This window comes from Crocodylus porosus, unplaced genomic scaffold (assembly GCF_001723895.1).
Source record: "Crocodylus porosus isolate Cpor-Errol unplaced genomic scaffold, CroPor_comp1, whole genome shotgun sequence".
Lineage (NCBI taxonomy): Eukaryota > Metazoa > Chordata > Crocodylia > Crocodylidae > Crocodylus > Crocodylus porosus.
Genome location: NW_017728951.1, coordinates 47,838,560 through 47,851,064, shown reverse-complemented (window position 1 = coordinate 47,851,064; position 12,505 = coordinate 47,838,560). Strand labels below are relative to the sequence as shown.

At 39.4% G+C, this 12,505-nt stretch overlaps 1 protein-coding gene across 13 annotated transcripts in view; it reads right to left on the bottom strand.

The window, feature by feature from the left end:
• ZMIZ1 (zinc finger MIZ-type containing 1) overlaps nucleotides 1-12,505 on the bottom strand; it is a 500,213-nt gene that overhangs the window by 115,509 nt on the left and 372,199 nt on the right. The window contains exons 1-2 of one of the 13 annotated variants that reach the window (XM_019555673.1): nucleotides 12,361-12,499; nucleotides 11,739-11,861 (exon numbers count right to left, since the gene is read on the bottom strand). The exons of 9 other annotated variants lie outside the window; for them this stretch is intronic. The gene's annotated coding sequence lies outside the window, so the exon portion shown is untranslated. Of the gene's footprint in view, nucleotides 1-11,088; nucleotides 11,179-11,738; nucleotides 11,954-12,360; nucleotides 12,500-12,505 lie in introns of those variants that run through there. 3 more of the 13 variants (XM_019555675.1, XM_019555674.1, XM_019555676.1) reach the window with 3 other exon arrangements.

The window sequence follows — 12,505 nt, the reverse complement described above, 5'->3', positions numbered from 1 at the left end:
GTATAAATTATAAGTCTGTATTTATTTTTTTTACAAGACACAATAACACTTTTGTACAGTAGAATCCATCAGACCTCTTCAACCTACTCTAAGGAATGGCTCATACGAACAACAGTAGTGTTGCACAAGAATAAGGATGTCAGGCTTTAAAGTACACCTGATTTTTCTTGTACTTGCATAATACACATACAAATTATAACACAGGTGTGATTTTGGTTATTGGTGGTGGTCAAAGAAAATGGTAATGTGTAATACCATAAGAGAGAGATTCCTATTCTAATTGGTAGACATAAAAACTAACATTTTAAATCCTAGATGGGTTTAAGGCTAGGAAAATATCTTACACATTCTCCTGTTCCAAAAATTACCTGACATTTAAACAGAGCGAACTTCAGGATGTTCATAGAGTGCAATAGTTTCTTCTTTCTTTACATAGTGGAGATAATATTCACAAAGACTCCCTTGGAACAAAATAAAGGCTTCTTTTGATTGACACCTATCTGGATAATAACTCATTTCCACCATAAACAATTAAATTAATAGCTGCTTAAATATGTATGTGGGGGGGTGTGGGTTGGGGGGAGGGTACTGCCCAAACCTAACCCACAAATAGCTTGCTAATTTGTCAGTCAGCCAAAGTAAACAAAAGGGCAGGCTATAGATTTAGTTAAATGCCTCAAGAATAGACATCAAATAAATCAGTTAGTCCTATCTAACAGGGCAAAATACAGTTGTTTAACACGAAGGATGATTTTCTTTACTTAAAGAAATGTAAAACTCTAGAACTCTTGGTTCAGAGACGATACCTTTTATTAGACCAACTAAAAAATTGCAAAAAATATTTTTTTCTGCAAGCTTTCTGCACCCAGAGGAACAGAATTCCATCTTCAGCTTCCTCTAAGCAAAAATGAAGATTATTTTCTACATATGGGGACTTTTTACCATCTTAAATTTTCCCTGAGCTTGAGGAGGGGTGTGTGCACCTGAAAATTTGCAGAAAAAGATAATTGTTTTGTGATAATAGTTGGTTTAATAAAAGATATCATCTCTGAACCAAGAGTTCTAGTATTTTGCATTTCTTTTCGTCTCAGACCACAGTGGCTATCAAATACATCCCCTTTCTTTACTTAATGTTTTTTTCCTTACACAAAGTCTGTTAAGTGTTGTTTGTGTCATTTTAAAGTCTATACTAATCAGCAAGAACAGTTAGTTCATTTGTGTAAAGGACGGGGGCTTATATTTTCTGAGGAACACATTTTTGTATAGAAAGCAGTCTCTCTTTGGGGTTTTTCAATATTTAACTCCTATTTCCAGCAATTCCTTGATCCTGACTCACAAGTTAAAAGGTGTGGCTTCCTACTGTGATTCTCAGTGCAATATGCATGATCCAAAAGTACAGGTTAAATAAGTAATACATGAAAAATCTCTGAACACTGAAAGCCTGAATCTGTCTTGGCAGCTAATGAAAATTATCTCTATATATGATTATTTTCTATTGTAGGGGAAGGGAAGCAATAAAGACAACAGTTGACTATGACTATAAACTAGTGGTCCTCAACTGGAGTTCACAAGAGACTTCCAGGGGTGCTGCTGTACAAAGGCCAGTCAGAATTACCCTACATGCCTCATGCACAGGCAAATTGAGAAGGGCTGCAGCATGAGCTTGGCTTCCTGCCCCCATTAGGGTTACCTGATAAACCTAAAACAGGCAGGAGCACCTGGTTCTGCTGCAGCTCTTCCCAGTCTGACACTGCACAGTGTCTCCCAGAAAGAGGCGTGCAGAACAGGTGAAATCTCGGTTTCTGGGAGAAGCACGAAAGTGGGCAGTGACACACCTGCCTGCTTTAGACTTACAAGAGAACTCTAATGCAGGTAAAAGCATACTCTTTGCCACAGCCCTTCCCTGGTCAAGCTCTGCATGAAGTGCATGGTGGCAACATCCTGGTTGAAAACCACTGAGAAGCTGAGGCAAATACAACAATGATTCTCAACCTAGGTGATGCTAAATTACATAAGAAAAAGTTTTGGAGGGGTTTCCAGATTCTAACAGGCTTGAGAGTGACTGCTGTAAACTTTAAGGAGTTTGTACAGGAGTGGGGAGAGTAGAAACAATAGGTGAAAAGCCTTCAGTGCTCTGTGCTACATTGTATCTGGTCATTACAAGCAAGGGCAGGTTTTGAATTATGTTGGAGCTCAGGAGGGCTGAGCCCCCCCAAAAGAGACAAGAGCCCTTCGTAAGATTTACAAATCATGACCAGGGTGGGGCACCGATTTTATTAGGGCATTGTGATTGGCAGCCCAATTTTTTTTTGCAGACCATCTCCCCCTCCTCCCCCCCCCCAAGAGTCGAAGTGTAATTCAAACCCTGGGCAAGGGTTAACTGTTAGCTAAGAAACTGCTGCAAAAATCAGTACCCATCTCTCTGCTTCTTTTGTCATTCATCTACCTCCATGGAATATTGTCCTACAAGACCACAAACTCAATGCTCTGCCTTCAGATGTAGATATATGCTACGTCTTTTGCAGTGTCCGTAATAAGTCCTTTTCTAAGATACGATCAACAGGAGGTCTGCACATATAACAAATGAAAGATTGGGACCAATGTAAATGCATTTTGTACAGCTGTAATATCATTTACTGTCTGGAGGCTCTTTGGCAAAAAAAACACAAGCTGCTCTTTGTGGTACTGAGGAGCTGAATTACATATGCAATGGCTGTCTTAACTCTGAACATCTTGGCTTTAGTGGATTTGAAGTTGGACTTAATGTAATTTTCTGGTTTTCTCATATTTAAGTTCAGCTCATAGAGCTCCACTAGTAAAATACGCCTAAATTAAACTTATTCCCCTCCCCCACCCTACATAGTTGTAAGGGTTCTTGTAGATTACTAAATAGGTAATGTTCCATTGTTATTTTTGTATATTGCCGTATGCCTAAATTATAACCACAACCTCTCACATACTAAGACAATATGATCACTAACAGTCTGGGTTCATTTTGTTATGGAGAGCAAGAAGTGTGTTAACAAGAAGTCTAATGAAGGTCAAAAAACCACTTGCAAGTCAATGTCAGAACTGTGGCCTTGGGGAATTTAAAAATCATACAACCTGGCATATATTGACAATCTTGCAAAGAAAAGTCCTATAGAAGTGCAAAGGTAAAATTATCATCATTACTTGCAATGAATTACAGTGGAACTTAAGAGTAATTATACCCACATTCTTTTATTGGGCCTTTGTATTACAAGGATCTATAGATAAGACAGCAGATAGAAAGTCTAATTGGATATTCAAAAAGCAAGTAGGCAGGTATCCATTCATTTTAAAATAAAAGTTTATCCAGAAATGTAACTAAAGCATGGCCACCTTCATTTCTTTGCTTCATGAAGTTTTCAAAGAACTGGAAACAAATCATGAACATCTTGCAGCAGAAGGTTTCAGAAGGTCAGTGATTTCGGAGACTAAGACCATGATAGTTTATGAGTAAGGATCTGAGTTTTCATACACAACACAATGCAATTTTTTTCTATAACAGAATATATTCCTAGCATTCATTAATTACTCTACGTGAAGTCATTCGAAGGCTTTTTAGGCAAATCACCCAATCACCAACAAAGACATTTCCTCAAAGATAACCCTGGGGTTTCTTTACTGTTGAGAACACCATATGATCACACATAGAAGAAAGGTAAAGTAATAGCAACAAAGGACCAAGGTCATTTTTACAGTGGAAAACATGATTTTATTAGATTTAAGACAAAAGGAATTTTCCTGCATTCAGGACCGAAGATGTGACAGTGAAGTACACTGGAACTAAGGCATAGTACAGTGCTTCTCAATATTTTTAGACTGAAGGCACCCCTGAAGAGATTTGAGGTACCCCTCAGAAAATGTCAACTCTTACTGTTTGCTTGTTTTTGACTATAGAAAAATAATAAAGCAGTTCTTCTATTGCAAAGAACTCAGTCAAACCACAACAGTGAAGAATGTTTTTAACATTATAGATTCCTATTTGAAATTTCTGGGTTATCTTGTGAATCAAGTGTAGTACATAACAATGCTAAAATTGCATGGCACCCAATGGCATAATTGGAAGGATCTCAAGGCAGCTCAGAGTGCCATAGCACCCTAGTTGAGAATCACTGGCATACTATAGCAGAACAAACAGACAAAATAAATCCAGACATCAACAGAGTTAGTAAAGGTATAATCACAGATATTAAAGGGCATGGAGTCCATGACGTAACCCCGTAGCACACCTGTTTGAGCAGGAAGAGGATCAGAGATAAAACTACTGACAGCAACAAAATGAGAATGTTGAAAAATATAAGAAGTAAACCACGTTAACAGAACCTGGGAGACCTGCAAGTTGCTCAAGGCAGTCAAATAACTTTCTGTGATCAATAGAATCAAATGCTGCTGACAGATCAAGCAGGATCAAGACTACATAAGCCACTGGAGTCTTCATGAATAAGTAAATCATGAAAGACTCTACTGCAAGTCTTGGTATCATGGTAAGGCTTGAAACTGAAATTCCTGAATAGTTGAACAGACTTGCAAGATAATACAGGGAGTATAACTGCAACACAAACAGCTCTCCTACGACTGTGACCAAAACACTAATAACTCATTGATACTGTTTCTTAATAGCTCACTTCTTCCTTTCCTACTGATACCTAATAAAGAAATAAGGCAACTTCTGAAACTTGCCTGCATGTAGTGGATTATTAAAACAAACAAGAGGACAGTCAAGCTCACTAATAATGCTAAATTATATGTGGAAGGGCAGCTGTAGGTTCTGACTTAAGCTTGGGCTTTGGAGAAAAAAAATAAAAAGGTTAACATTAGGAATAAAAATAAGACATTAAGAGTTGTTTTTTTAAAAATGCTGAGCAATTTCCTATTTCTGCTCCCATTTAAGTCAAATTCTTCTTGATTTCAACTGGAGTCAAGATAGGTCAGAGAGGAATGCTTTTGAAAATGTCATTTAAAAAAAGTTGCACCTTGAATATGTGAGAGAAGGAAAGCCTTCTTCATCAAATATCATTAAATCAAATTACAAGGAGCTTATATTTGCCAAGACCTGCATGATTTTGTTCACTTCCAGAATGTAGTCATCTGTTGCCAGAGAGAAGCGTATTACCTCTGAGACAGAAGAGCTGTGAAAAATTAAGATTTTTTTGTAAAGTTCCAAGTTTTGATTTCTCAGAACTTTTATAGGAGCCATAATTGGGTTACAACAGTGAACAAAAATTAGGGGTCTTAACATGTGACAGAACTGTTTGTTCATTTTAATTAGCACACAACTAATTAGCTACCTGTAATACTGTCTTTATCATATTGGATGAAGCTGTAATGGAGGGAACGGACTAATTTTCAACAGAAGGAGACCCTACCATACGAGGTGTCAGGAATAATACTGCTCTGAAGGGATTGTAAAGTACTGGGGAGATGCATTAAGTTTTTAAGTAAGTTTAATGGAAACATTCTACATTAGCAAAGTAATTAGTGCTCTAAGGTCATTCATTTTTTAGCTCTACATTTTCAGGGTTTGTCTTGACATTAAGGCAGGAATTCTTAAGGGTACATCTAATAAAGAATAAAACAATGGTACACATGTTCTTTTTGGACCTGTCTCTTCTCTGAGCCCTGAATGAATGATCCTAGGTGTGTGCCAGACTGGCTGGCTGCTTTCACATTGATGATGAATGATACACACTCTTCACCATGACTTAACAGCAATTACTGCTTTATTTTATTGTGCATTTGTGTACCTCTGATCATTCTTGAACACTTACACTTCATTTCAAGGCCTCAGACATCTTTTAACATTACATGGATTTCCTGGCTCAAGGGCCTGTTCTGCCATTTCAAATATTTTTGATATTGTGCCAAATGTTTTCAGGGATTTATCTATCCTGGCAGCCAAGCCTTTTACAGAGTGACCCCCAGATAGTTTTATAAGTGAGACCTGCATAAGGAGGAGCTTGGCCTGGCAATGTGAACAGATGAGGCAGTTGATATTCATTCACCTCCTGCACCTACTGTCAAGCAAACAACTTGACATGACCACCTTTGCTAGACTCTAGATATGTAATCTATGAGACCTATAGATGCTATTTCTCTGAAGAATTCTCTACAATTTTATCAGCATTTTGCACAATTGTGGTAAACAAGATTTCCACAAACTGTGGTGGAAAACAAGATCAGAATTTCCAGTGGTCTTTTCTTTAGGTTTTTGCACATGATAATTGTGGGTGGCCTCTTTATCATATTGTTGTGCTATTCACATCAAAGCCCTTCTGTCACGGAGTTCTCTACACTGGAGTACTGGACAAGGGATTTCTAACCCTCTGGGCCCTGTCCCTTAGTGTGGTCTCTCTCTAGGATGTTTATTAAAAATAAAATAATCCTCCCATACTAGAAAAGGCAAGTAAAAGCATTACCTCAGTGTAGCCTTCTCCAAACCTTGTTTCTTTTTCAGCATTTACGAGAAGGGATGCCCTTGCATTTGGTTACTTTATGAGTGATTCTGAACCAAGGTGCTGGGGCATGCTGGGCTACTCTGAAATCCTGTTAAGGGTCCTGCAGGGGGCTGCGTAATATTAGATGTGCCAACACCTAAACATGATTCACAAGATAAACCCAGAGATTTCAAATAGGAATACATACTGTCCAGAACATTCTGACCCCTTGCAAGCTTTCTGAGTTATCTGCAATAGAAAAACTGCTCTATGATTTTTCCATAGTCAAGGCAAGCAAAAGGTGAAAGCTGACATTTTCTGAGGGGTGTCTTGAGTTTAAAAAAGGTTGAGAACCACTGTTTAAGTTCCTCTCTGTCCAAGCTGACCTTACTTACTCCTTTCCAAGCTCACCCAGAAACCAGAGTGGGAGATAGTGCCACTAACTCTGGCAGGTTGGGGGGGGGAGCTTTGGCGTTTTTGTTTTTAATGTGATTTTCTGTCTCATTCTTGAAAGGCAGTGGAAGAAAGGAGCTTGAGCAGACTCCTGGGGGAAAAGGATTTGGAAGAGACAAGTAGGAAGTTCGTTGTGGCTATGCTTTCAGCACTCCTAAATACGTGCACACTGCAATATTATGTATTGTATAGAGATATACGATCTAGCCTGAGATACACAAAGAATTCTAGCACAGTAGCATCAAGAGGCTGAAGGCCATGGACAGATAGTCATTTGTGGCACTACAAGTCCCTCAGTACTCTGTTGTGCTATAAAAATGACCACAAACTCCTGGAAGACTGTTTCAGGTTGAACACTAGGAAAAACTTCTTCACAGTTAGACTGGCCAGACTGTGGAATAAGCTCCCTCCAGTGGTGGTGCAATCACCTACCCTAGAAATCTTCAAGAGGAGGCTGGACAGTCACCTTGCTGGGGTCACATGAGTTGTCTTTCCTGCCTAGTGCAGGGGGGTTGGACCCAATGATCTTGTGAGGTCCCTTTCAGCCCTTACAATCTTTGAAAAAACAGAGCGTTATGAGGGGCATATGCATGTTCACGACGCCCTGGCTGGGCCACTACAAAGTCACCATAGTGGCATGTTCTCCCCCAAGAGGGTGATAGGGGGCTGCTCCTTTGCTTCCTCCACTCTCCAGGGGATCCTGTCCATGAGCTCAATTGCTGACAGCTCATCCTCTTCTCCCCTGGAGAAGGGGCCACTGGGCAGCCTGGTTGTCTTCCATGGAGGGCTGTGAGGAGAGATGCTGCTGCCCTGGAAAGCAGGGCAGAAGTGTAATATCTGATGGCTTGCTTTCTCTGCCACCTGGAAGCAGCAGCAGCAGCATTTGTGACACTGCTGCCACTGTGGAAACAACACCAGTCCTACCACTCCACTAGTGGTCTTGCTACCATCATGGACAGATCTGTTGCTCCCCCCAGACAGCTGGCCATAGGGAACAGAGCCCCATAGGGAACCCTTAGCCCTCACTTCTGGCTGAGTTGCAGCTCTGTTCCCAGTGGGCTGTCAAGCTGTCAGCCACTCTCTCTCTTTCCTACCTTGGAAGGGGAGAAGGGAGAGCAGGGCACTGTGGGGTACTGAGAGAGCAAGAGACCTCCTGTAGCACTACATGCAACTGAACAGATGTTACATGCAGTGCTACAGACACATTCCTTTTTAAAACAAGTACTTCTGGAGCACTTGCACCCTTTTGTGGCACTGCAGGGGTTGTGCACACCTGTCCCCTGAATGTTTGTAGTGCTACGATAACATCTGTCCAGGTCTAAGTTACTCTGCTTCTGAGCCCACATCAAATTCCATGGTATCATAGCTAGTTTGCTTCCAATATCAAGTCTAGCCTCTTTAGAGCTAACATGGGAAATGATACTTTACACTGAAGTTTGAAGGGTAGATGCATCCATAAATCAGTGCTGAGAAGAGACCTCTTTCTTTTAGTCTTTCCATGAAATCAAGAGACTGTTCTAGTGCACTTCCTGCAAGCTGCAAATTATTTCACAGAAGACTATAGTAGTGGCTTTCTTTAAATTTCTTCCCCAAAATATACTAACTTACCCTGTTTACAGGAAGAGTAGCAAAGGCAGGAATTACACGGCACAACCTCTTTTTAAACTGTGGGAACACTGGAAGTTGGGAATGTCTTTGCTGGATATCAGTGGACAACCAAAATGTGCTTTGTTAGTTGTCATTCCTAGAGCAACAAACAGGAAAAGTAAATTTGCCTCTTGTCTTCATATTTATTCATCTTTTATTTGGATTCATCATGGGAAAAAATTCACAAATATAAGAGCACCACTTTCTTGCTAGTTGTATCCCTTTAGGATTTCTTTTTGTTCAATAATATCCCTTCTGCAGGTCACCTGGTTAAGAGAAGGAATGACTACTGCAGCAAAATATTCCTGAGATGTGAAAACCGTGATGACAATTGATGTTAATATGCAGACCTACGTGCCATCAGTTTAGCTTGTTATAGAAAGCACAGCAATAGCTTTGTATGCATATTTTTATTCCTGGTTAAACATTAGCGACTGTCTTTTTGGATTGGCTTCCACAATTCTGTTAATCTAATTGTTATGTTAAACTCTGTCACACAAAAAGGCCCTTTTTGCCAGATCTCTCTTTAAATTATCTCACTATAATTAAAACCACACCAGCTACTACACTGACAAATTGCTTATCAACCCTTACCCTAAAATGTACTCTTCACACTATCTCATTGTTGCTTTCACGTGCTGAGATGTCTGCCTGTATCCATCTGTTGTCCCTATTTTACATATACAAGATCATCTTGCTACTCTGTGTTTGTACAGCACCTAGCGTAATGACATCTCATCCATGAGAAGCGCCCCTTAATGTTACTTCAATACCAGTAAGTGTGTTTCACTAAAGAATAACCTATGTGACATTTATATTCAGACATTCAGATTCTGAAATGTGGAAATTCTGTGTCTGTACCCATTCTGCAACAGAGCTGTGCAAGATCAAAGACTATGAGCCTTTAGTTTCAGGTCTCTCTTGATTGGCATTTTCAATTCCTACCATAAAATTAGTCCTTGCTCATTGAGATTATCCCATTTCTAAGAGAGACATTATCATTGCAATTATGTTTCCCCAAGAGTTTATTTCAGGAGCTTCTTCAAAAAGGGGGAAAAAAAAATACCAAAATTATTTTTAAATATAGTTGCAAGCAATTTTTCACCTCAATTTCAAAGCCTTGCATTGTGTGTAGCATTCTTTTGTTGATGACTTGGAGTCAGATTAAAACTGCTACTATTTTGTTCTTTCTCTCGGAAAACTGAGGTGAAATATAATAATCATTGCCATTTAATTTCGGCCAAATAAACTTTGCTCCAGGTATCATTTTGATACACAGAACAGAAAGAGGAACACAAACAAGGGGTTACAAAGTAACATAATGGAAGGTAGGAGGGGAAGTTACATTTCTGTTCAACTATGATACTACATCTACTTTTTCTACATACAAATCCAAGACTAAATCAACAGATGCGACATTTCTGTAATGGTACCTATCCATATCTCTCATAAGGTCCAGATCCATAGATGATCAAACAAACCTTATTAAGACATCTGTAACAGATGAATCCAAAATAAAAGATTGGATAAGTATGAATAATAGTCTTTGGACCTTGATTTAAGTTTAAATATTGCCACTTTCCAGATAGCTATAACCCAGATACAAATTAACTTCTAATCTTCCAACTACAAGCTTAACCTGAACAAAACATCAGTTCTTAAAAGAAACTGGCTACTTTGTAGCTTCTTCCTACACAGAGAAAAGAAAACACATTTCTACTTATTCTTTTTCAAAACAAAAAATCTTAGTTTCAAAAGACAAATCCATGGGGTGCGTGTTCAATGCAATGACCTTCTCTAGAGTTGTATCACCTTGGCATGAGGCAGGATATAAACTGTCTCCACTAATTAGCTAAAACTGCTCAGTTCAACTAAAGCCATTCAAGATTGAGGGTCTGATCCCAAGTCTTTAGAAACCAATGCATTTTGGATCAGTACCTCAGTTCAACTGTGTGACCAAGCATGACTGAAGTCAATGGATGCTTTTCAAGTGACTTCAGTGGACATAGATTCATGCGCTAGCAAAAAGTTATATAAAGCATATTTAACTTTCTTATATGAATCTGCCAGTCAGGACAGTGGGTTTACATTACCTCCCTATCTTCTAATAAATAGCTGGAAGCAGATCTTGTTTGCACCTCTGTTGTTAAAGTACCCATTTAGAGTTGCAAACTTTGGCATAGCTGCATTCTAGCCACACCTATGCTGCACTGAATTTGTGTTCAGAGTTAGTATAGGGCGATTTATTTCACTATAACCAAAATTTGCTATGGTTTGTGTAAGTAAAAAACTAACAAAACAAGCAAACCGATAAAAAGAAAAAAATCATTGCAGAATCATTTAGTAAGACTAAATGCTTCATACCTTCATCACAACTAGTTTTAAACTTTCCAAATACTCTTTAAATATATACAATTTAAACAACATATATTACATACATTTTAAAAATAGCTAGATACTCGCACACAGTTTCTAATAAGGATCACATTTACTCTGGGGGGAAAGAAACACCTGCCAACTTTAGTACCTGAGATTGCTATTGATACCAGTATGTCTTTGCCAGCTTCCTTGAAACCACTCGCCAGGATGCATGTTAGCTGAGTTATGTATTCAAGATCTTTATAAAAACAGCAGAAATGAAATGGTGGCAGCACTACAGTAGTTGCTGCTTCCACATCAGCTTTTGGAACATGTAAGATTTTGATAGTACAGACAGTTCAAAGTTCAAGAAAATGCCACTGATAACTGATATTACATTCTGTTTTAAGACTGCAGGTAAGAAGAAACAAAAGTCTCGTAACGCATCTGCTTACAAGTCAACATTTCACCCTCTTATATAAATATATTCTAGTAATCAATCAAATTAGCCAGACCAAATGTCCTCCTCCTTTCCAAAATCTCTTAAGGGGCAAGCACAATGAACAGTAACTGTATGCAAATATGTCCCAGTTTCCTAGTGAAGTCTGCCTTTCATCCTCTTGTGCTGCCTTTTCTTTCTGACAACATGCAGCACTCCTTTACCCACAATGCACTTTCGCTCTCGTTCTGTCACACACACACACACACACACACACACACACACACACACAGTCTCAACAGACTGGAGCAAACGCACACACACATGCACACACACATGTAGACACACACACGCTCCTTCCCCCAAAGAAACCAACTTACCCACAAGTTACATTTCATTCAAAAACTAGTCCTCCTTTGCTCCCCCTCCTCTGTTTTTTCTGTCTCTCTTCTGTTGCAGAAAAAGGCCACATATGTCTGAAAACACTTCTAGGCAGAAACCATCTAGTGCAGAACAAAGACAGCCAGGGTTGCCTTAATCTCAGCACAAGGCAGCCAGTAGCTATTTTCAAGCCTGTTCTCTCTCTCTCTCTCTCTCTCTCTCTCTTCCCCCCCCCCTTCTGAGGGCACCCTGCTCTGTTTCTCTCTCTCTCTCTCTTTTCTCTTTGCCTGTCCAGCTACTGCACAACACACATCAATTATTCATTGCTTGTCTCCCGGTTTCCAGGCAAAACCAATCACAGATGGAGTCTTGCTAATGGGCTCATGCCGTACTTGCCAACAGGCTATTTGTGCTCAAGCTACAACCCTCCAGAGACAATAAAGAGAATCAGGTTAAGCTTTAAAACTTCACACATACACGAACAGACCTGAAACAGTGATATACATGTAAGCATCCATATGACATTGCTTAGGAGTACATCTTCAGTGTACAGTATGTAAGAAGGCTGCTTTAAATCTTCTGAAAGGGTTTTAAGAAAATCAAACACTCAGAAAATCTCACCTCAGCTGCATGTTACTGATATTGATGGTTTTCTTTTCTGTCTCTAGTGATCCATCTCTTGTTCTCCCATTACACTCACTCACTCTCCTTCTCTCCCCCCCCCATACTCATACACACACACACATGCAAACACAAGCAAGCACAG